The 22,921-nt window shown below is 44.3% G+C and overlaps 1 protein-coding gene across 1 annotated transcript in view; it reads left to right on the top strand.

The window, feature by feature from the left end:
- Positions 1 to 22,921, top strand: part of CNTNAP2 (contactin associated protein 2) — a 1,870,188-nt gene that overhangs the window by 1,728,751 nt on the left and 118,516 nt on the right. The gene's annotated exons all lie outside the window — the stretch shown is intronic.

Below are 22,921 nucleotides of genomic sequence, written 5' to 3' on the forward strand. Positions count from 1 at the left end.
AATCTGTCTCCTAAAATTAAGATGATAATTTGTTACCTGCTATGAATCAGAATTTCAACCAAATCGTATAAAAACTGTTGAATCAATTGCTAATTGAGCAATATATTGAATATAAATCGTATAAATGGTCAGATGAGCGGTACCAACAGCGACAAGCAGTGTGTGCTAAACGCTAGGGATAGAGGAAAAGATACAAATATTAGAATAACACTAGTTGCTCTAACCAATTAACCCTAAAATCTCAGTGGCTTAACCCAAATAAAGTCTATCTTACACCAGATATATTGTACCAGATATATTTTTAGGAAAGTGTGCCGTCATCTCTATCGGTGATGAACTCGTGCTGGGTAGGTACTCTGAGGAGCCCCCACCACCAGTCCTCTCCTCACACCCTTGGCAGTGGGACTGGCTCCTTGATTAGGCCAAATTCCTGCCCATTATTTGCATGGCGCTCCAGGCTCTGCCCTTTGCGAGGCTCCTCCTTGTCCCTGATCTACCACGGCCACTTCTGAATGGGGTGTGGGGGATAATGCATTCCTTGAAGCTATGCAGCTCTCAGGGTCCATTTCCTGTAGATGCAAATTGCACTCAGAGTTGTTTTACACTCAGGAGCCTTTTGTAGACCAGACCTGTGTTTTCTTTGCCAATATTAATTCCTTTGAAACCTGAGTTGGCTTCTGATCTATTTGCTTCCAGTCGGTTTCACCTACCAGTAGGTACACCCTGCATTCTTTCCTAGACATAAATCTTGGACCTACGTAATCATTTGCTTCCAAGTGCCCCTGTCTCTCTTTCAAGGTCATGGCAGATGCCTTGAGGCCATCTGAAACAAAAGGCTTGGGTGGGAAGTAGAGACCCTCAATTTTAACCTCACCTGTGAGGCTGTTTAGAGAGCTGAGCTGAGAAATCTTAATGTGTCTTTGGTGGTCGAAACTTTTCACAGTTTTATTTCTTACTCTCTGGTGAAAGACTCAAATTTTTGGACTTTTCTCTATTCCCTTTCATTGATGTTTGGAGACTGGCCAATTCTTTTCTGAACTCCTCTCTTTCTTGACGTAGGTGGCAGGAAACAGCTGACACCCGTGAAGCATTTTCCCTAAAGCTTCAGGTCATAGGCACTTGGTCTGCCTTCCAGGTTCTGTGAGGGGACAGTTTTCCAAAATATTGTATTGCATACCACTGTTGTCCATCTTTCCAGCCTCTGATATCCGTTTCTGCACCACATGAGCCAATCTACATATTTTAGTTTTCTGGTATTGGCACTTTCTGCTTCAAAGTGCCAATTTATGTGTTAGTCGGGGCTATATTAACTGCCATAACAAAAAAAAGATTCATAGATTGTGGCGATGGTTTCACTAATGTATACTTATCTCCAAACTCATCAAGTTGTATGTATTAATTACGCACAGCTTTTTGTAGGTCAAAAATAAATAAATAAAATAGATAGCAATAGCAACAAAAAAAAGTTGGAGGAATTTTATTAGCGGTAAAATTAAAAGTAGTTCAATTATAGACTTATAGGGTGACAGTATATATTAATTGACATGAAGCGTTGATGGGCAGGGGGCACCACTTTCTGTATATGGGGAACTGATAACTGGAGGCATTTCAAGTAACCTCCTTACACCAGGAGAAAATGTCTCTGCACTGCAGGGGCCTTAATAATCATGTTATGTAGTGTTCAAACTCTTTCATACATGTTCTCATTCGATACGCTCAACGTGAGGAGTTGGGAAAAGATGCCAACAGCCCCATTAGGCAGATGAGAAGACAGAGATTAAGGACATCCAGGTGACTAACAAGGTCCTAGTGCTCACAAGAGATGGACTCTTATCTGGAACCCAGAGAACCAGAGCCCTCTCCAGGGGCTGGTCATCGCTCTCACCGTTCCCTCCTTGTCCCCTTTGCAAGCAGGCAAGAGAACCACCAGCTAGTTGCCTTGGCAACTTTTGAAAACTTCTAAGAGTTTTAAACAAAAATAAGTCTTTTGGGTTTTCGCGTTTTGTTTGGCGTCGGTTTGGGTAGCAGTGGGAGAGTGTGGCAGCATGCTTGTCTGACTAACTGTTCTGACATGTGCTGTGCGTAGAGACAGGAAGGGTGGAGAGAGCAGCCTGGAAGGGGGTGGGACAGCCTCAGCCCAGCTCAGAGAATCCACCTGCAGTGGAAGGTGGAACCTGCTCGTTAAAAGTCTCTTTAGGAAAAGAAGTCGATAGAGCAGCTTTTAAAAAATTGTTAGATCTACTAATAAAGATTATTTGGTTTAAATGTTTCTTTCTCAAGAATATTAATAAGGCTGCCAGGAATCCCACCTCAGCCCAATACAGGAAAACCCTATGAAAGCAATTACAATAATGCTAATAACGGTGACAGCGGTGACAATAGTAAAGCAGTCCCTATTTCCTGGTTGACCTAGGCGCCAGTCTCTCTTCTTAGTGCTTTTCCGCGTGTAAACCTTGCTCCTAGGAGATAGATACCATTTTTCCCGTCTTACAGATGATGGAAGAGAGACACTGAGAAGTCAATGGGGTAGGTACAAATTCGGGTCGGCCTGATTCCCAAGTCCAGGCTCTAGGCACTGTGCTATAACTGGTTTTTCAATTGCACGTGGCTTAGTTAGTCTGGTCAGATGCAAGAGAGGACCCTTCCTCAAACAGGTCGATACATCCGCCTAATGAGGAAGCCAGATTAGAAAACTGACTCAGCACAATTTCTACAATGTCTTGTGTGATAACAAAAAAAAAGGTGGAGAAAAGTGCATGCAATATGATCTCAGTTTTATAAAACTCATCATACAGAGCCTTTAAAACAACCCTGAATAGTGTTTATGCTGAACAAGAAACAAGATACATAACCTATTGCGATTTATGAAAAATTATATTCATTTTTGAAATACCTAATTAGGTGACAGTCTCCTTAGAAAAAACTTAATGTAATGGGGAAAGACAGATTTGTTCAAAGAAAAGACCTGATGTCATTTGCTGGGAGTCATAAAATCATCACTTTTACAAGTGAAAAAGAACTAAGAAGGCCAACTTTAAGGCCGGTGTTTTTGTGCCACACAAGAAGTTCCGTATCAGGTCTTCAAGTTAGCGTGAATGTAACCTCCTGTCTTCCTATTTGAGCATCCTTCTTTTCTACAGTAACATGGGGCCTGGGCTGAAATTAGACACCAAAGCTCACGTGAATTATTTTAAAATGTGTGCGTTTATTACCCTTGAACTTTCTGCCAATAAAGAACAACACTAAAAAGTACATATGTGTAAGCACTCCTGAAAATTTTAATATCAGAGGTTGTTCAAGCCTTTATTAAAGAAAATAATACTGTTTGGAAGCAATAAATCTTTTTAGGGATGTCAGAACAAATAAAGAAAGTTGACCTAGCTAGCCTAGGGCCCTGCTCTTGAAATTACATTTACTGTAACTTCTTCCCTTTGGCTAATTTAGTGTTTATCTACTCTGGATGAGGAACTCACAGTCTTGGTTGAGCGCCACAAGCATGCTGGACAGAGGGAGGCTACTGCAAGAATAACCATGAGCCGTTTGAAGTCTCCAACTTCTCCCTCCCAGAAGTGCTCTCACCCATTCCCTCACTCCTACTGGGACCCTCAGCCAGTAGATTACTGCTTCACTGTCCGCTCTAATGGAAGACTGACTCATATGCTTAATTCTGTCGAGCGCATAGGTCAATATTTTGTCAGTTTCTTATATCACTATAATGGTTTAATTTCATAGAAGATGTCTGGGAAGAGAAGAGAGAAGGATGTGTATATTGGAAATTTGCCCATCAGTTTGGTCTGTATATGGGTCAGAGTTTTTTGTTTTTTCAAGATCTCCATGTACCTAGAGAAGCCTGTTCACGATTGAGATATACATAAAAACCCTCATGACCTCATTAGCTTTTTGTAATTTGGTTTTAGATTGGGGTATGGGCCGTTGGCTCTTGGAAAGGTATTTTAGCAAGTTTTCCTTGTTTAATTCTGAACAGAAAGTAGGACTATTTGTTGAACTGTCTCCAAAAAAGGGGAAAAGGATACACAACTATCAGTGCCTAGGATTTCTGCCCATGCCTGTGCCTTCAAATCAACCTGCAGCTTTAAACTGACACCATCTCTATACCTAGAGGTCTGAGCACCCTGTATTTAAGGACACAATTCCTAGGTGTGCAGTGGAGAGGCGTGATGAAGATCCTGCTGAAGAAGACAAAACGGGCTCCAGATGGTTCTGGACTGTTCCATTAGCAGTACACTTTTCCTATATTTAAAACCATATGAAGATCACTAAGAATTTAACACGATGCCATCTAATTAACATTATCTCCACCCATTCCACCTCATGACAGGAAAGTTCCAAAGAGCAACCGTTTCTTAAACCTGACGTGGATAAAATCAGATGGCCATCAAACCATTCCATGAGGCTGCTGACGGATGTGAAGTGTAACTAAAGTTAACTCAACTCCATTCGAAATTAAATTTGAGGAGAACAAATATGTGCTGTGTATCTATTAAATGGAAGAAATTCAGATAGATGATGACGAGATAGTGGGACAGGGGGAGTGAGCAAAGTGTGTCTTTTCCCCTCAAAGAGTTTATATCCTGGAGAGAAAAGCTGTATATACTCAATGTATGTTTCTTTAGATAGTAAAAACCCGTTCCACCTAATTCTCCTCGAGAAAGGACTTTAACAAGGTGGTGTCCTCTCAATGTGTAAATGATAGAAAGAGGACATGACAGGAGAGTATTAGCAGTTTGGGCTGGTAATAAGGCCAGAGCACGTAAAGTGAGATTTGCCTGGGAGGATGGTCTCAGTCTAAACAGAGACCCCCCAAGGATGTGGATTGTTAAATTCAGAGGTTCTTACTGAAACATAACAAAACCGAGTCCTTATTGACAGGCTCTTGCACTTAATAGCTCTGTGTTCTCCAGCAAGTTATTGAACTCTGTTTCCTTATTTGTAAAGTGGGAATAAGGCCACCTATTTTAATGGGGGTTGTGTGTGTTAAATGAAAATAGATGTGAAAACATCTAGCAGTCTATTGCCCGATAAACGCTACTTCCCTTCTTTCCTTCCCAATTCCATTCTCTTTCTTAAAAGCAAAAGAAAAAGAGAGCAGTCATTGGGTCATTATCAACAGGGCCTTCAGGACCAAGGTTCCTCTTCCAGCAATTTGCAGTTCACCCCACACCGCAAGTCCTCGGCACCTGGTGTGTTCACAGCGAGCAGTGTGGCTGTTGCCTCCATGAGCCACAGTCCAGCAGAAGAGACCATCAATCACACAGACATGAACCAAGGGCCAATTGAAGTATAAGCTTGTGCTGAGGAAGCACAGAAAAAGGGGGAAATTAATCATCCTGGGGGTGGGAGGAATGGATCAGAGAAGACTTACAAAGGCAACGGAGCTGTTCCTTAAAGGATTTCCATGGGGGCCAAGAGGACCATATCCTCTTACTTATTTTTCACTGCAGGTATTCAGTGTCTGCACTTCTGCAATTCATAAATATTATACAGAGGAACCTAAGAAAAAATAAGTTCAACCCATGAAACTCATCTGAACTGAAACAGAAAAAGACTCATAATGAATATGTCAACACTTCCAAGTTTTCATTTCTTTTCCAAAGCAATTTCATCTGCAAATGAATTATGCACTCCAGGGCTAGCCAGGACCTCCATTCCTACACTCCAGAAAAATGTGTTTACTTCGCTTCACGTTTCTTACACCTCAGTGGGAAAGCAGTTGCAATGCAATTTCTGATCCAGTTTAGAGTCTGAGACGTCAGTTGTCTCTTTCCTTCTCCAGAGCACAGCCAAAGCTCATAAGCCCAAGGTTGGCGAGTTCATTTCTTTCCCCCAAACACATTAAGTACATAAATCATCTCTCAAGAAAGAAGATAACGTTGCTCGCTTTCTATTTTGTCTGGCATGAAAACTGAAGTCCAATCTGTAAGGCATTATATTGTTATAGCCATCTGCAGTGCACTGAAACCGCCCTCAAAGATTGTAATTCTCAAAGCTATTTTTTAGTACAATAAGCAGAGTGGGTTGTTTCCCATGCACATGTACCTGAAAGCAGCTTCCTATCCCACATAAATTTATCTCCTCTCTGAAAAATAAATGTGTCTCAACATGCGGTCTGAGGTTCTGAAGAGTTTCATGCTGCCTAAAACTTGGGAGAGGGAGCTGTCGGCTTTGGGATGGAGCGTGAGGATTTTGACGGACAGCTTGACCGGAGCAGGTCCTGAGCTGGTGTTAAATTGCCCTCTAGTGGTCGTTAGCAATAACCAGTGCTGAGAACTGGGGAAGGGAAGACTGCCATGTGGAACTAGCTTAGGTGTGCTTTTCTACAAACTCCCAACTGACCCAGAGTCATGGGTTGCAGTGTGGGTCGTTCACCTGTGGTGTGAAACGCCATGATGGCAGTGGGACTTTGTGTTGCTTACGTAAATGGAAGCTTGCTGTTGTGTTCTGAGGGTACAACCCAGGGATTTTGCTTCTCCTTGCACCTCTCACAGCTCTGACCCTGAGCCCTGGGGACACCGGAGAATCTCAAGAAGCGTTTGCTGAGTGACTGAGTAAATTAATGCATCGAGTTCATAAAGAATGGATTCTGGGCACACACCATGAGCTCGATGCATTTGAGGGTGCGTGGATTCTTTCTACCACTTAATTTCGATATTTGCATTGTTCCCTCAGCAACCACTTAGTGAATAAAAGAATTAGCCCTATGCTAACATCTTTGAGAGGAGGAAATATGATCCAAATGTTGGAGGGGGTGGTGATAAAAAAACTCCTTTGTGGGTAGAAGGGAGAGCCTGGGCTGGTAGTTCAAAAGTGAAGATGAAGAAAGGGCATCGAAAAAGGAGTGGGAGCATGAGTACTAAGAAAGCAATTGAGTAAATGGCTGCTGCTCTACCGAGCATCCCTCTGACATTGTCACCCAGAGCCACTAGCAGAAGTTAAGCTGTGAGAAGAGACAGTCGAATCAGCCCACTCTACCAGCCTGACTCCTGGGCCCTGTGAAAATGACATCAGGATCTGGAATGTCAGCCCCGTAGCTTCGACCTGTGCTTGTGAGTGTAACGCACACTGTGAACAGCACAAATGACAGCAGTGAAATCATTGACAGGTTCTGTAGCCTCTGACATGCGGACCATCTCTGAAAACCTGTTCTGCTTCTAGAGATGGATGCAAAGGGGGATGGGGCCATACAAATCAGAAGATCGATAAAAGGACATGTAGTAAAAATGGAGGAGGAAGACACAAGGCAGAGGCGATGCTGGGGTGCCCCAGCTCTCCACTCATTCCCAGGAGTATCGCATGCACCTGCTGTGGGCATCATGTTAGCCTAGCTTCGCAATGGCACAGGGTCCAGGCTGGCACCATGGAGAAGCTTGACACTTACAGGCCCACAGACCTCTGGACTATACGTGTCAGGATTTGTGTGTCCTCTTAGGTATCATAACTCAATCCTGGTGCCTCAGTTTCCTCAACTGTAAAATGGAGCCAATAAGAGTATGCGCCCGGAGAGTTATTGGCAGATTCACTGAAACAATATGCGTAAAGTACCTAAGGTGGCATCTGACCTCCAAGAAATGTTAGATGCTACACTGATGATGATAAGATGGAGGAGGAGGAAGACGAGGACCAAACTTTTGGGGGGATATTCTCTACGTTTCCCCTCCTTATTCCAAACCCTTTCAGCAGCATGTTCTTTCTTCCCAAGATTGCCAAGGGGACCCAGGGAGAATGTCAGGAACTAGATCTTCTCCAGAAGATTGAACGAAAAAGAGCTGGGATTTGGGTAAAGTACAGAGCTGGTCTGTACCCGTGAGGTCACCATGAATTTCAACATCCGCAGACTCACCCAAGCCTTTTCTGGAGTAGATTTGAACAGAGGTTCCGAGTCCATGGCCACCTCTAACAGGCTTCCAGGCTGAGAATTGTCTTGGTTCATTTTGTTTCAGCATTAACAGACACACACACACACACACACACACACACACCCCGCACACTCATGCGACGCTGGGTCATGGGAGAAGTGAGTGCTCTTACGTCTCTTTCATCATTTCTCCTGGTCCTTCCCAGCCCCATTCCTCACCGCCTCTGCTAAATTCTCCCAGCACTCCCCACATTCTCCTTCTTGGAACAGGCTCCAAACTCTGTGTTAAACAACTTCAGTGTTCCTAGGGAGCCAAGCTTTACGGCTTTCCATAAGCCAGCAGAACTGGTCGTCACACTGAACCCTTAGACCCATGGCACTTACCCCACATTCTGAAGTCACTCAGTGGATAACAATTTTCTTGATATACCTTTCCACTCTTTCACCTGAAACAGTATTTGAAGGATGTGGTTATCAGTCCTCTGATAATGCCAATTTTTAGACTCCATCCTCAATATTGTTATTGCTGCCAAAACCTACTGGCAAAGTAATATCAATAGAGCCACTGTACTAAAAAGGATGTGTTCGCTGAATTTATTTCTAATATCAAGGACTTTAACTATATTACAGTTAAATCAATAGAAAATGTAACCTTTTCAACCACACAAAATAAGTTCATTTTTATTATTAGTCTCTTCCTGCCGTTACAGCGTTGTGATTGCAAAAGGTACCGGGTCAACTTAAGCTTTATTGAAAGACCATTAAAGAAACAAACTCAAACTCATTTAAATACTGAAGCCAGTGCATTAAAACGATCAATAGAGCAAAACACCTGGAGTTGCTTTACTTAAACACCCCACATGTGAGAGTCACTCCGTAATCACAATTTGAGCAAAGCTGTCAACCTGGAAGACCAGCCAATGAAGAGGAAATGCCGTTTCATTAAATGGGTTTAGAACCGTAAAGCCCTTGACTTCAGTCTGATTAGACATACAGCATTTATATTTTCTCTCAGTATTTTAAAACATTATCTGGCAAAGAACCATTGATCAATGAATGCCGTTTACTTAGGAAAACCATTAGCTCCCTAGTTCGGGCATGACAATGATAGAAAGTGCATCTTCATTTCTCTACAAATAACAATCACGGGATTCGGCTCTAGAGCAGGGAGTCCTGGACTTGCAGGGAGTAAGGAAATTTCCTTTCTAATGACGCTTAGCACGGTGTCCTGCGCACAGTACTGTGTGTTACATTGAATATTTACTACTGACTCCATGAACTTGGATCAGACACATGCCTCTTGGAGCCTCAGTTTCCCCGTATCTGAGCATGGTGATATCCTTTTCTACCTCCTTTCCTAGATACGACAACAAAGAGGATTGCTCCAAACCTCTTCAGGTTCTTCCTTTAAAACTACAATGTAAAGTGCAAACTTTAGTAAATGTTTGCTTAGAATGATTTTAGAATTCGAGTGGTCCTTAAGGGCCATTAGTCCAACCCCTTACCCAACACGGAATCACCACCAGTCCCTGCCTGACATCACCAGATACGGGAAATATGCTGTTCTTCTTTTTAAAATACGATTTATTGTGTTTTTCTAATTATAAAATTAAATATTCTTATTGCAGAACATTCAGAAAAGAAGACAGAGGGAAATTAAGTTTTCTTGAGGCTCCCATTTAAAGCCAGTCCCTCCACTCTTCCACTAATGCTGTCTCCCCTATTAGAAGACATTGTTGCCAACGCTGTCTCTCTTCTGTTCGGGTTCATTCCCATCTGAAACAAACAAGTAGATATTTCTCACTTAAAACAAAATTTTCCCCCGATCCCACTTTCCCCATTTCTTTGTTTTTCTTGGCAACAAAACTCCTGGAAATAAATGTCTATGCTCAGGGTTTCAAGTCGGCATCTCTCACTTTCTCTCTTTTTAAATCAACTTTATTGAAGTGTAAATTGCATACGATGGAAGGTACACACTGGAAGTGTACAGACTGAGGGTTTTTGACAAATGCGCCCACCCATGTGACCACCACCACTGTCAAAACAGAGAACATTTCTCATACCCCAGAAGGGTCCCTGGAGCCCCGTTCCTGTCAATTCCCTCCAGCTATCGCCCCAAGCAGCCCCTCTTCACATTTCTATTTCTGTAAAACCACAGCTTAACCACACCTGTTCCATAACTTCATATAAATGGAGTCATGGCGTATGCAACCTTGTCTGTCCGGCTCCTTTCACTCTGCATAATGCTTCTGAGACTCGTTCATGTTGTTGTGCGTGTCTGTAGTTGTACGTGTATTGCTGAGTACTATTACATTTATAACTACACTACCATCTGCTTATTCATTCACTTGTCGATGGACATATGGATCATTTCCAGTTCAGGGATATTATGAACAAATCTGTCATGAATATTTGCGTAGATAAGTATAGCATGGATGTATGTTTTTTCATTTCTCTTGAGTAAATATTTGGGAATGGAATTGATGGGTTATATGGCAAGTGTATATTTAACTTTATAAGAAATTATTTTCTATTTTATGTTCCCTCCAGCAAAGCTGGAAACTTCCAGTTGCTGCACATACTCACCAGCACTTGATATTGTCAGTCTTTTTAATTATAGGCATTCGAGGGGGTGTGTAGTGGTGTCCCATCTCGGTTTTAATTTTCATTTCCCTGATGACTGTTGACGTTGAGCAACATTTTGTGCCCTTATTGATCATTGGTTAGTCTTCTGTGAAGTGTCTGTTGAAGTCTTTTGCCCCCCTCTTTTATTTTTGGACTCTTTTCCTTCTTATTACTGAGTCGTAAGAGTTCTTTGTATATTCTGGATACAAGTTTGTTGCCAGATGCATGTATTGTAGAATATTTTCTCCTCCGTCTTCTCACGCCCATTCTCCATCAGGATTTTGCCCATTTCCCAAAGCTACTCTCCTCCAGATCGTCAATGGCCTCCTCACTACTAAATCCAGTGGCTAATTTTCAGCTCTCCTATTGCTCCACTAAAGGCAGTATTTGATAAAATACCACCATCCTTTTTGCTTACCCCCCAACCCCCCATCGCTGGTCCCTCTGCTCAGGCCCCTTTGCCTGTTCCTCCCCTTCCTGACCTCCTTCAGTTGGTGTATTTCCAGGCTCGGTCTCTAGTCCTTCTCTGTTTTCTGTTTTTTTGTTTGTTTGTTTGTTTGTTTTTAAAGATTTTATTTTATTTTTTTATTTTTTCCTTTTTCTCCCCAAAGCCCCCCGGTACATAGTTGTGTATTCTTCGTTGTGGGTTCCTCTAGTTGTGGCATGTGGGACGCTGCCTCAGCGTGGTCTGACGAGCAGTGCCATGTCCGCGCCAAGGATTCGAACCGACGAAACACTGGGCCGCCTGCAGCGGAGCGCGCGAACTTAACCACTCGGCCACGGGGCCAGCCCCTCTGTTTTCTGTTTTTATTCACTCTCTTCGTGATCTCTCCAGTGTCGTGGTTTTAAATTTTTTCTATATGCCCCAAACTCCCAAATTATTATCTCAACCCAGCTTCTCCCAGAACTCCAGATTCATCTGCCACACGGACTATTGGACACATAACCAACGACTGGATGCCTAATAAACATTCCAAACTCAGTGTCTCCAAATGTGACCTCATGACCCGCCCCCTTCTCATAACCTGCCTCATTTGTAGCCTTTCTGATTTCAGTTGATGCCTACTCCATCCTTCCAGCTGCTCAGGCCTGAAACCTTGCTGGAATATCACTCTCTTGCTCTCACATTTCACATCCAGTCTGTCAGAAAATCATATTGGCTCTACCTTGAAAACATGCAAATTCTGACGGGTCTCAGCACTTCCAGAGCTGCTGCACAGCCCGGGCCTCCAGCAGGCCTCCTCGGCTGTCGTCTCCTGCCTGGGCTCCAGGCTCCGCGCCCCCCCGCCCCCAGCCCCTGCAGGTGCCTCTCTACATGCTAACTACCCCATCGTTTAAATGTAAGTCAGAGCATGTTACTCCTCCGCTCAAAACCCTCTCAAGGACCTCATTTCTCTCAGAGGAAAAGCCGAAGTCTTTGTAATGGTCTGCAAGACCCCACATGAATCAGCCAGTGTCTACCTTCTGACTTCACCTCGTATGACTCTTCTTGTTCACGCCACGTTAGGGTCACCAGTTTCATTGCCGGGAAGTCTCCCACTATAGGGGACTTGCACTGGCTGGTCTCTGCCCCGAGTGTTCTTTCCCTGGGTATCTGCAGGGCTAACTTGCTCACATCCTTCACGTCCTTGCTCAGATCTCCTTTCCTTGGTGAGGCTACGCTACCCATCTTATTTAAGACTGCAGTCTGACCCTCCTTCTCACACCAGATCCCACTCACTCTGCCCTAATTTGAAGGGAAACAATTTCTCATCTTCTAACATGTTGCATCTTTTTTTTTTTCCTGTGTCTCCCTGTGCTAAAAAAAGAAGCTACATAAGGGCAAGCATTTTTGTTACTTTGTTCACTAATGTATCCTACGTACCTCAAACAGTGCAGGACACATAGTAGGCTCTTAATAAAGATCCATTGCATGAATGAATGAACCACAATATTACTCTAGATTCCATTCACATGATATGCTCTCAAGTAAACTGTCTCCCATGCACTGAGTGCCTGCCATTCTGCATGGGCCCCGTTCCATCATTCTCACTCTTATCTGCCCCTAGAAGAGGCTGACCTCTTGGCTCCCTGGCCACTGGCTTCTGGTTGAGTTCAGCCAATGAGAGACTGCCAGGAAAATGGAAGGCAAGAGGTAAGAGAAATCATGGTCTGCATCACCCCTGACCCTGCTTCCTCTCTGCCTGACCATGGCTGTGTCCCTCAGCCTACAGCCACCAGCTGGCCCCTCTTCCATGGCTCTGCCCTCAACGTCCCTCCCTTGTCTTTCAGGTCTAGGAATAACAATGCCTTCCCACTACAGCTAGTCTCTGAGTGATAGCATCCTTTCTCGGTTCCCTTAGCACTACCCACTTCTTGATAGACAGTCCCTCCATTAAACAAACGCTCATCTATTCAACCATGTTTGGGTGAGCCATCTCTTTGCTATGGTGACCCTGACTGGCATCCCATGCTTGTTTCAAACTCAGCCCTGTGAAAATTCTTTGAATCTCATCTTATTTGTTTCAGCCACAGCTTCAAAACTATTCGTATTTATTTTTTTAAGCCTTGTTCTTTTATTAGCTCACCCTCTGCAAAGACTTCTAGAACCAGCTCTTGCCCAGAGTTAAGCCAAAATCCACACCTTAAGAACACAGTCCTCCACAAGACTGCCCTAACTTCAGAGGTCAGCTGAAAGTTCAGAGGTCTCAGGCAACCCTCACTTCTGACCAGCGGCTACAAATTCATGGGTTCCCACTAACCTCTCAGCCTCAATAATTTGGTAGAATGACTCACAGAATTCAAGAAAGCACTATACTTACGATTACAGTTTTAGTAGAAAGAATGCAAATCAGGGAGAGAGGTGGAGGGCAAGATTCGGGAAGGTCCCAAAGGCAAAGCTTGCTTGTCCTGAGGACACGTCATCCTCCCTGCGTGTTAATGTGTGACAACACGGAGAAGTGCAAACCAGGGACAGTCACTTGAGCTTCCGTGTCCAGAGGTTTTCTGGTTTCATTATGAAGGAATGATTGATTGATTGGCCATGAGGTTGAACTCAATCTCCAGCCTTCGATCAGATCACCTTGCTCCATAATTTCCTCTGACCTTCCTTCCCTCCCTAAAGGGAATCCAAATTCACTCCCCTGGCAGAATTTCCAGGGGTCCTCTCTGTTTCTAGGCTCTTTCTTCTATGGGTGTTCTCTCCGATCCACAACAAATCTACCCAAAATAAAACTTGGCACCTTCTTTGGTGCACAAACACATGCAACCACTCAAAACATCCACTGAATAGTAGCCTTTATCGAATATCTCAGTGTCATGGGGAGGAGTACACAGCACACTGAACTCTTGAATAACAAACCACTGAATGTCACATATTAGCTATTCATGTCCCCAACAGTCACTTTATTCATCCCTCTACAAGGTTTCTCACAGCCCTCACCCCATGCCGTGCTGGGTTTTTTTCTCTGATTCTTTCTCCCCACTTCCTTCCTCACTCATCTCCAGGTCTCCCCAGTATTATGTGCAACAAGAAATAGACCCTTCTCAGTCCAAACTTGGGCCCAGAGCAGTCAGGGCCCAAGCAGACATAACACCTTGAATTTGCTCTCCTTATAAAGAAATTGTGGTTACAAATAATAACGATAGCAAGTTGATGGAGATGTCACACCAGAATTTTTTAAAAAGTGTAACCCCAGCCACGTTAGGATCAGATCCAAACTCTGCACCCTGGCATTCAGAGCCCTCCACAATCTAGCTGCCCTAAAGCCTTCCATTCTCTCCAGTGCACATCCTGAGGAGCAACGGGGCTGCTCACCTCAATACCCCTAGAGAGAATTGGTGTACGCATTCCTCCTTCAAAATGCCTCCACTCTGCAAAGCTAAGTACTAAACCATGATAGCAGTTACTCTCCATAGCATACATTTTAGAATTTGGGGTAGTACTTTATATTCAATTTTCATATATTTCTTTTGTAATATTATTCCCTAATTGTTTATTAGTCTTAATTCCAAAACAAGAGTCTAAGCACCTTGAATCCAGCTGGGAGCATCTCCTTATGCACATCTTCAGCTTAGCTCCAAGCCCAGTTCACAAGGTGGCTGGACAGCAACATCGAATGGAAGTCCTTGTGTAGCATTAGGAGGTGTTAGCAGTCATATCATTTATTGAAACACTACTGCCTAAAAGGAGATATGGTCAGAGGGGTACTTTGAGTCCTATGCCTAGGTCCCACTCTTCCCACAGAGAAGCCCTCTCAGCAGTCAGGCGATGTGATACTCATTTGCTTATGCCCTGGGTGGCCTATGGGATGGGTGCACCACTGGACAGGTGTGACCTCCTCAGGAGGGCACACTGGCAGATGCCTCCAGCCCCTGCAGCCAACCTGCTCACTTCCAAAGATTTGGCTAATAGTTGACTTCTGTGAGGGGCTCACCTGCAAATAAAGTCCTTGTATCTGGACCAGTCACAGCAAGAGCCGCATGCTCAGAACTTGTGAATCAGAGTAGTCACCTGCTTCCACCCTGACCAGTCCCAACCTCAGCAGATAAACAACGTGACATCAGAAACATCACACACGCCAGACGAGGACAGTTTCCCCATTCATAGATTCATGAGACCGACATTTCCTACTACAGCATCTTCACCTTATCAAAACTCCCCCCACACCGCTCACCCAAGAAGTTGCCAACAATCAAATTTAAACAATGAGCTTGGCACGTTGAAACACGTGCTTGGCAAATCAAGATTACGGATGCTAATAAAGAAGAAAATAGAGAAGGCCTCAATCATATCTGTTCTGTCGACTTTGTTTCTCATAATCATTCTCATTCATTGTTCTTTATTATTTTCATCCAATTAATTTTAAAAATTATATAATTTTAGGAACATGGTATTTGTTAATACCTATTTTCAAAATTGACCATTTCTAATTTTATTTACTACTCTTCTTTTTTTTCTCCCTCCTTTCTCCACCCATTTGTTTGTTTTTCCATACTCCTAGAAAGTCATTTTACAGTTTATCAAAATGTGTTTTGCCTTCAGCTCTTCAGGAAAATATGCCACATGAAATGATTTAATTGATGCTAATTACATAAATTATTATCTAAACCACCCACTATGTGTAATGATTAAAGTTGATTTAAAGTGATTTTAAATATAAAAGTGTATAAAAACCATGAGCTCTTCTCATCCTAGATGTCTAAGAAGGAAATTGGAGGTGTAAATTACTAGATATTTCTTCAGATGTTCATTTTTAATGCTTTATAATCATCTCATGAGTTCTCTTGTACAAATAAAAACACAAACCTGAAAGTCCTAAATATTTTCTGACCAGATTCTTTGAAAAAAATTATATAGTGTTGGGCCATTCCTGCTATAAAAGTCCTTGAAATTAATGCTATCAAAGAAATGCTATATCAGCTGTGAAATGAGAATCTCTCCTCTGAGTCACTGATATTTATAAAAATTATACAGATCTATTGATACAAAATCAGTTTTTTTAAAAAAACACTTTATGGTTTAAATAGTATTCAGTGTTTTTCCAGTAGGTGGAGTGTCAGACTAGGGAAAGTAGATCAACATTTGAAAGCTAATTTTTTTCTTTTTACTATTTTGAGAAATTTTTGATATAAAACATAAATCACCTAACGGGTTCACTAATTCTCTTAATTGCCTCAATACTGCAGGATTTCTATTGCACTAGACCTTATGAGGCCATGTATTGTCCTGATTTCATTACCACGATAATGATGGGATAATGACAATAGTAATAAGGACTCGTAATACCTCTCATTTTAAAATTGCTTATCAAGCCATAAATGAAACCTCCTGACATCTCTGAAAGAGAAATAATGCACGTGTACAGCAAAGAAAGATCTGTCTCTTCAATCCTTTATTCCTCAAGCCTTACACATTTCTGGAAAAGAACATTCCTTGTGGGTTTAATATTAGTTCAAGGCCAACGCTACCACTTCCAGTCTGTGAGCCAGGGCAGACCACTGACTCTCCCTGGGACCCCGCTTCCTCTCCTGTGTTTATGGGAAGAAAGTGATAAACTACCTGTCTCTAAGGCCCCTCCCTGCTTGAACATCCCTGACCAAACCTGACCTTTGTGTAAGCATTTCCTCAGGGCTGGAAGCTCGGAGCCAAATTTGCTGAGATATGTAAAGACACGCGGCAGAGACAACTCTTCTTGTAAGGCCCGGGTCTTCGAACGGAAAGTGAGGGAACTCTGCTTCCGCCTTACAGGGCGGTTGACCCTTCCCGCCCTCCGTCTGTCACTAGGCTTGGCTGCAGTGGAATAACGCGCTGAACGAACACTTTACAAAGTTGTGCCCTAGAGCTGAGTCTTAGAAGATTCTCCTCAAAGCCCCAGGGACCTGGGAAAATACTGCTCCTTAGGCCATAGTAGCAAAACATTTTCAATCAAAGAAACCTAAGTATCATCTGGTCCAACCTCCTTGTTTTACAAATGAGGAAGCTGAAGTCTAAGGAGTCTTCGTGGTGTGTTGAATGTCACACAGCTGTTCAGTGGCAGAGCCAGGACCTGTCTCCCGGCCCGTTCTCACTCGGCCTCTTATGCTGGACATCTAGGAGATGGTTTGTAAAAGCCCCCATAGTGACCCTCGCAAGGAGAGCGAGTCCTTCCACCCCCTAAAGAAGGGAGACAAGGTCCTAGCAAATCAGGGGTTCTAGAGGGTGGAGCAGTAACAAGCTAAAGGTGAGACCAGCCACTTTCTCTCCTTGCATTCTCATGGCCAAGTGATTCGGGTTAGAGGGAGCCCGCAGCTCCCATTTGCAAGGTGTTTTCCATACAGAAAGACTTGGGGCCAGTGGATTCAGCTGGATCTTTCCTAACTACGGAAGCAAATTCTCCTTTCCTTGGTCTTAGGATAGGAGGATTCCAGACCCCAGGCGTAGGCTTAGGAGAAGGAGCTAAGGAGATGGGTCTGTCTGTTTAGTTCTAGGCTACACCACCTCTAGCCTTGCCAGAAATTAATTGGTTAAATGGAAGTCCGTGGTGGAGCTCAGCTCATGAGGGGACTGTGTGAGGCTCAGGGCTAGTAATAAACTGAATGGATTAGAAAATAATTCCCAGAATAAGAATTCATTCATTCATTGTATTTGGTGAAGAAAGAGCAGAAGAGCATGCCAAGCAAAGGACTCAGCACAAATGAGGCCCTGAAGCATGTTGGAGAGGAGGAAGTGGATCCAAAGGGCTGAGAGAGGTTGAGCAGCCTCAGAGCAGAGAGGCAAGAGATGACCCTCCACTCTTTCCTCTCCTTGCTCTAGGAAGATGCCACCTATGCCACCTTCCCCTCTGATCACCTCAGGGGCCGTTTAATCTGTCGTGAAGAGGCAAAGTCTCCTTGGCTTGTCGATCTGCAGGTTACTGAAGTATTCGGTTAACTTCCCGTATGCCATGCAACACGCTCAGGCCCCTCCAGTACAGGCATTCATCGCTAACCCAAGTACAAAAGCTTGACTATTTCTCATGTATTCCATGGTTCTGTTACAGAGGAGAGTGTTTCTTGGCCTCTTTCTTCTCCTTAAATCTCTCTATGAGTCAACAGGGTTTATGAGCAGCTTAGGCCAGAAAGAAATTAAGGTAGGAGGCAACATCACCTCCCAGATGTTGACCTACCATCTGCATCTTTGGTTGCTCTTGGAATTATAGGGATGGTCATGTGGCCTGGCAGTATAGGTTGGGAAGAGGCTGACATGCTGGCCCCCCAATGATGCACTTCTGGTTCTCAGCCATGTGGTCCCAGGAACGGGCTATGCTGAACTCAAGTCTCCTGGAGTAGTGGGGAGTGTCCCAGGGCATAAAGATTCAGAGTCCCAGATTAGCCATGAGTCTGTCTCCCTCGATGCAGTCTTCGAGGATGGAGTCAGGTTCACTCGCTCAAACCTGACGGCCATAAAATTCTATGAGGGCTTCAGTCAATCGAGTATCCATAGGGCTCATCTCCTTGAAGAACAGATGTTCTAATGCAAGTAAAAGCTAGGGTTCCCATACCTTAAACACACACGCACACTCAAACATACAGGTGTGAGCACAGCTCAGCCAGTGATGACTCACTTAATAAATGTTAAGTGAGCACCTAAGATGGTCCAGGCCCATTGCCTGTGGGTTATAAATGGACCAAGTGGTTTACAAGATGATGCTGCAGAAAAGAGCCAAAAGCGCAGAGGAGAGGTGCTGTCCCCTGGGCTCCAACATCCAGGTGTATTTCCTCACTGCCTGCTTAGCCCACTGCTCAAGGTTTCACAAATCTGAGCCATATCAGGCCCTGCGCTAGCTCCCAGGCAAGGAGAGGTCCATGGGGCAGGGCCCTTGTCCTCACAGAGTCACTGTCTAGCCAGGGGATGGGAAGGGACAGGCTGCAAAACTGTAACTGGTGGCAGGCCCACAATTAACTTTTTTATCTCCCGCTCCCATCTAAGTTTATTCCATGTCCTCTCCATCAACGGGAACAAAATGATTCTGGAGTCAGCAAGAGCAGAAAACATTTAGATGAATTTGATGCTGGGGTTAAGTCCTGCTCTTTCAGATTCTCAGTTGTGAGTGGCCTGAGGCTTGCAGGTCCCCCAGCTCCAGACCCCCAGATGGGATGGAGATTAAGGTGGGAGAGAAAGATATGGTCTCTGCTCTTCAAATTCTCTCTCCTGTAAAGTCCGTAGGCGTTTCATGATGGAAGGATGGTTCGAGATGGATAACGGATGTGAACTGAGCTGACCATCGTTTCTCACTCCTGACATCTGTTCACAGCAGCCTCGGATCAGGTTTAGCCTTTAGCTTCAACTGGGAGTAAAAATATCCATCAAGATGGTGTGTCCCAAATTCAATATCTCTGAGCTAAATTCTAAGTATTTCCAAAAATTAGGGATTAGGAAAGGAGGCAAGACATCTTGGCCCTTGTCTAGTGGCCCAGAAATCTGCCTGCAATGGCAGGATATCCCGTCCCTTCATCTCAGGAGAGGGGGCCAGGCCCCTCCAGCGGTGAGACATCATCCACACGCTTAGGTCTTTCTCCCCTATTCCTCCCCTACCGTCTCCATTTCATCCCCCAAACATAAACAGGCTGATGAAGTCCCTTCAAACTGTGGCCTAAGAATGGAAATGAACCAAAATCGCAAAATAATACCTGAACGGCCGGTAAAGCTCTCAACTCTGCGTGTAGGACACAAGCCCCAGCCTGAACCAATATGCTTTTAATGACTTAATGGTAAATGCTGAACAAATTAGTGTTCCCTTAAGGTTGTCCTCGGGCACATGGAGTCACAGTCTTTAATTTTAATGAGCTTCTATTACACAATCTCTTATTGCCTCTTAACTGCCAGTGAAATGACCACCAGCTAAATGTACAGCAAAATAGCTCAGGTGGACCCCAAAGAAATTACCTTGAAATTATTACACTCAACCGTGGCCAATGCACCAGGCTTCATTTGAAAAGAGGCGGCCGGCAACACAGGTGAACCGATATCAGGGGACGGGTCCTGAGGCTTTTCAGGTGGTGCTTTTCTTGCCTTATCTGACTTAATGTATTTTCCTTTTTAAATGTAAGTATTTAAAATGCAGCTGGTCCTCTCCCTTCCCGAGGTGAGACGGCTGGGCTGGTTCAGGGGACCGTCACCTGCAGCTTACCAGTTTGTCTTTGCAGCCAGATATGGCTGGGTTAGAATGCCAACCCTGCCACTTACTTTCTTTCTGATTTTGGACCCTTTCTGTAATACGGAAACAGAGAACACCTATTCAATATCTATTAAATAAGATAAGATGTGATAAGTCTAGCACAAGCCTTGCACACAGTAGGTGCTCAATATTTGCTTCCTCCTTTTCCTGGTGCAGCCGTCTGGGTCCTGTCAGGAGATAGAAACCACACAGTAGGTTAAATATGGGGTGTTTGATATAAGAATAAACTATGATACAGGGAACTCTAAGATTTAAGGAAAACCCTCTAGAGTTTCCTAGAGCCAGCCTGGGCTGAGGAAGGGTACCCACAGAAGGACAGACGTGGAGGGTTTCAGAGCTCGTTGGAGAAGGTGTGGTTGCTCAGCTCCAGACAGCACAGAAGTTCACAGGTTGGCCAGGCTGGAGCTGGTCTGGAGGTGCAGGGCAGGCAGCAGGCCACCCTGTGGCGTGCAGGTGGGAGGGCAGGGTACAGGTACTCAGTGGCCGGCGATGGGCGTGTGCCGCGGGGGGCAGGAGGCCTTCGGAGCTCTCAGGCCACCCGCGGGCTGCACAGGGGCTATAGTTTCCACGTCAAGGGGGCTTGTCACCAAGCAAGCCCACCAGTCAGAGGGGTCACACTCTGGGCCTGTGGCTCAGGCAGACTCCACTTCATGAATGAATTATGACTCAGGATATTTACAGATAAACCAAAACCAGGCAGGAGCACTGATAGGTTAGATGACAGAATGAAGATTCAAAACTTTGGCTTCAAAACAAAAGAAATAAAATTTAACATAAATAAATGTAAATTTTCGTTTTGGGTTCAAGCCATCAACTGCATGTATTATATGGGAATGGAAAGAGCTGAAAGTAACCTACGGGGACAAACTCGGAATTTCATTTTGCTGTGAGCTCAGTACAAATAATATAAGATGGCTGCTGAAGAGCCAGGTCTGTCTGGTGTGGACCCGTAGAAAGGGCTCGGAGGAAGAAAGCTGGTTCCACTGTGCGGGCCAGGCCACCCCTGAGGACTGGTCTTACTCTGTGCCCACTGCTTGAAGAGTTGTATTAGTGAATGTCAGCACATTTTTATTGAGGACCTACCACGTGCTCTGCACTGTACTGGGCCCGAAGACACAAGAAATCTAAAAGTCTAAATGTAGAAATTTGATATTTTTTAAAGATTGTCTTCTATAAATCCATAAAATGAAATACCGGTCATTCATTACAAATGACGATTTAGTTGTATATTCACTGACACAGAAAGAGTTTCATAACACTCTTTCTCACAATGCAAATACGTAATTGTTAAGTAATGAAAAGTAAATGCAAAACCATATGGGTGGTTGGGTTCCTTTCCATTTTTGAAAAAAATCAAAAGAATGTAACATTAGTTATCACCAGGTGGTTTTTTTCTGACACTCTCTATTATTCTTTTCTCTGTAATGAACATATATCGTGTGTATCATTTTTAAGTTCTTTAACAAGTCAGATTAAAGCATAGGCAGGGTTTAGGGGCGGGTCATCGCCGGAAAGCATTGCAGGCTAGCCTGTTAGTTACAATGGCGTTTTGCGCGTAGCCTTTTGACAACAGGTAACAGGTGGATGGAGGGACGGCAGCAGTGACCCGTATAAGCCACTAGATGGCGCCAGAGCAGCTAGATAATATTTGGCCTCAGAAACTGAGTCGCCTTTGCTTCAGAGAAACAACTTTATGATTTAAAATATTTAAGATTCTCCAGCTGGAATAAGTTTTGTTAATGATACATCGAAATTATAGAAAGCTTTTCAAAATTATAGTCGAACATGCCAATGATTGCTTTAATAGTGTTGTCGAACTTCTGTTACAACGCTACCAGATACTCACCCTTGCACAAAAACTTACAATACCGGTTCTGCAGGCCCAAACTCCCCAAATTCCCGAGATGTGATGACTCTCTGGCTCTTAACCCTGACTATTCGAGGACCTCTAGGTTTCTAGGAAGCAGTTTCAAGCTTCAGGCGTAGGTAGTCATTCCTGAAAGCAGCTGTTCTCAACGCGGCCCGTGAGATTGGAGCCCCGCCGGGTCCTCCCGCCGGCCGCCTGCAGCTCCGCGCACCTGGGCCGCGTGAGCAGCGAGGACCGGAGCGGACCTCGGTCCTGGAGTCTGCGCTGCGGTCCGCGGCAAGCTGCCTCCTGTGCGCGGCTCCCATCGGCACGCCAGCGGCCGGACAGCGACTCCCCGTTTTCGTCTGACCGCGCCTTTTCTCGTGCTTACCTTAGCAGGTGTTAACGAAAACGAAAGGTTACAAAGAGCTTTTTCACAGGCGGACACAGAAAAGCGCAGAAAGCTCTCGGAGCTCCTAGTTAGGGACACGCAACTAGACCATATCGGTTTTAAAAAGACAGCGAAGGCAGAGAAAGCCACATAGGGGCTCCAAGGACAAGAGAAGCGCTGTGATTCTGGGACCCCACCGTCTGCCCTTTGTCCAAGGGAAATGTCATCTGAAATGTGTCTTGTGCTGACAGCCGTTATCTGTAAGCTCTTTCCCTCTGCTTCATTTTTCCCTCCCTCTGCTGCCAACTCACCCCCACTCTCAAAGGACAGCTCTGCTGGAGCAAATGGGTCTTTGTCCCCATCAGGCGCTAATGTCCCTGCCTTGTGGCAGAAAGGAGAAATCACCCTCATTTTGATAAGTGAGGAAAACTGTGTATATTACCTAGCTTGAATCTCAGCATCTGAATAGATAGACAGGTAGGTATTGTGCAGATCAATATTTATTGCTC

Source organism: Equus asinus, chromosome 1 (genome assembly GCF_041296235.1).
Source record: "Equus asinus isolate D_3611 breed Donkey chromosome 1, EquAss-T2T_v2, whole genome shotgun sequence".
NCBI classification, from domain to species: Eukaryota; Metazoa; Chordata; class Mammalia; order Perissodactyla; family Equidae; genus Equus; species Equus asinus.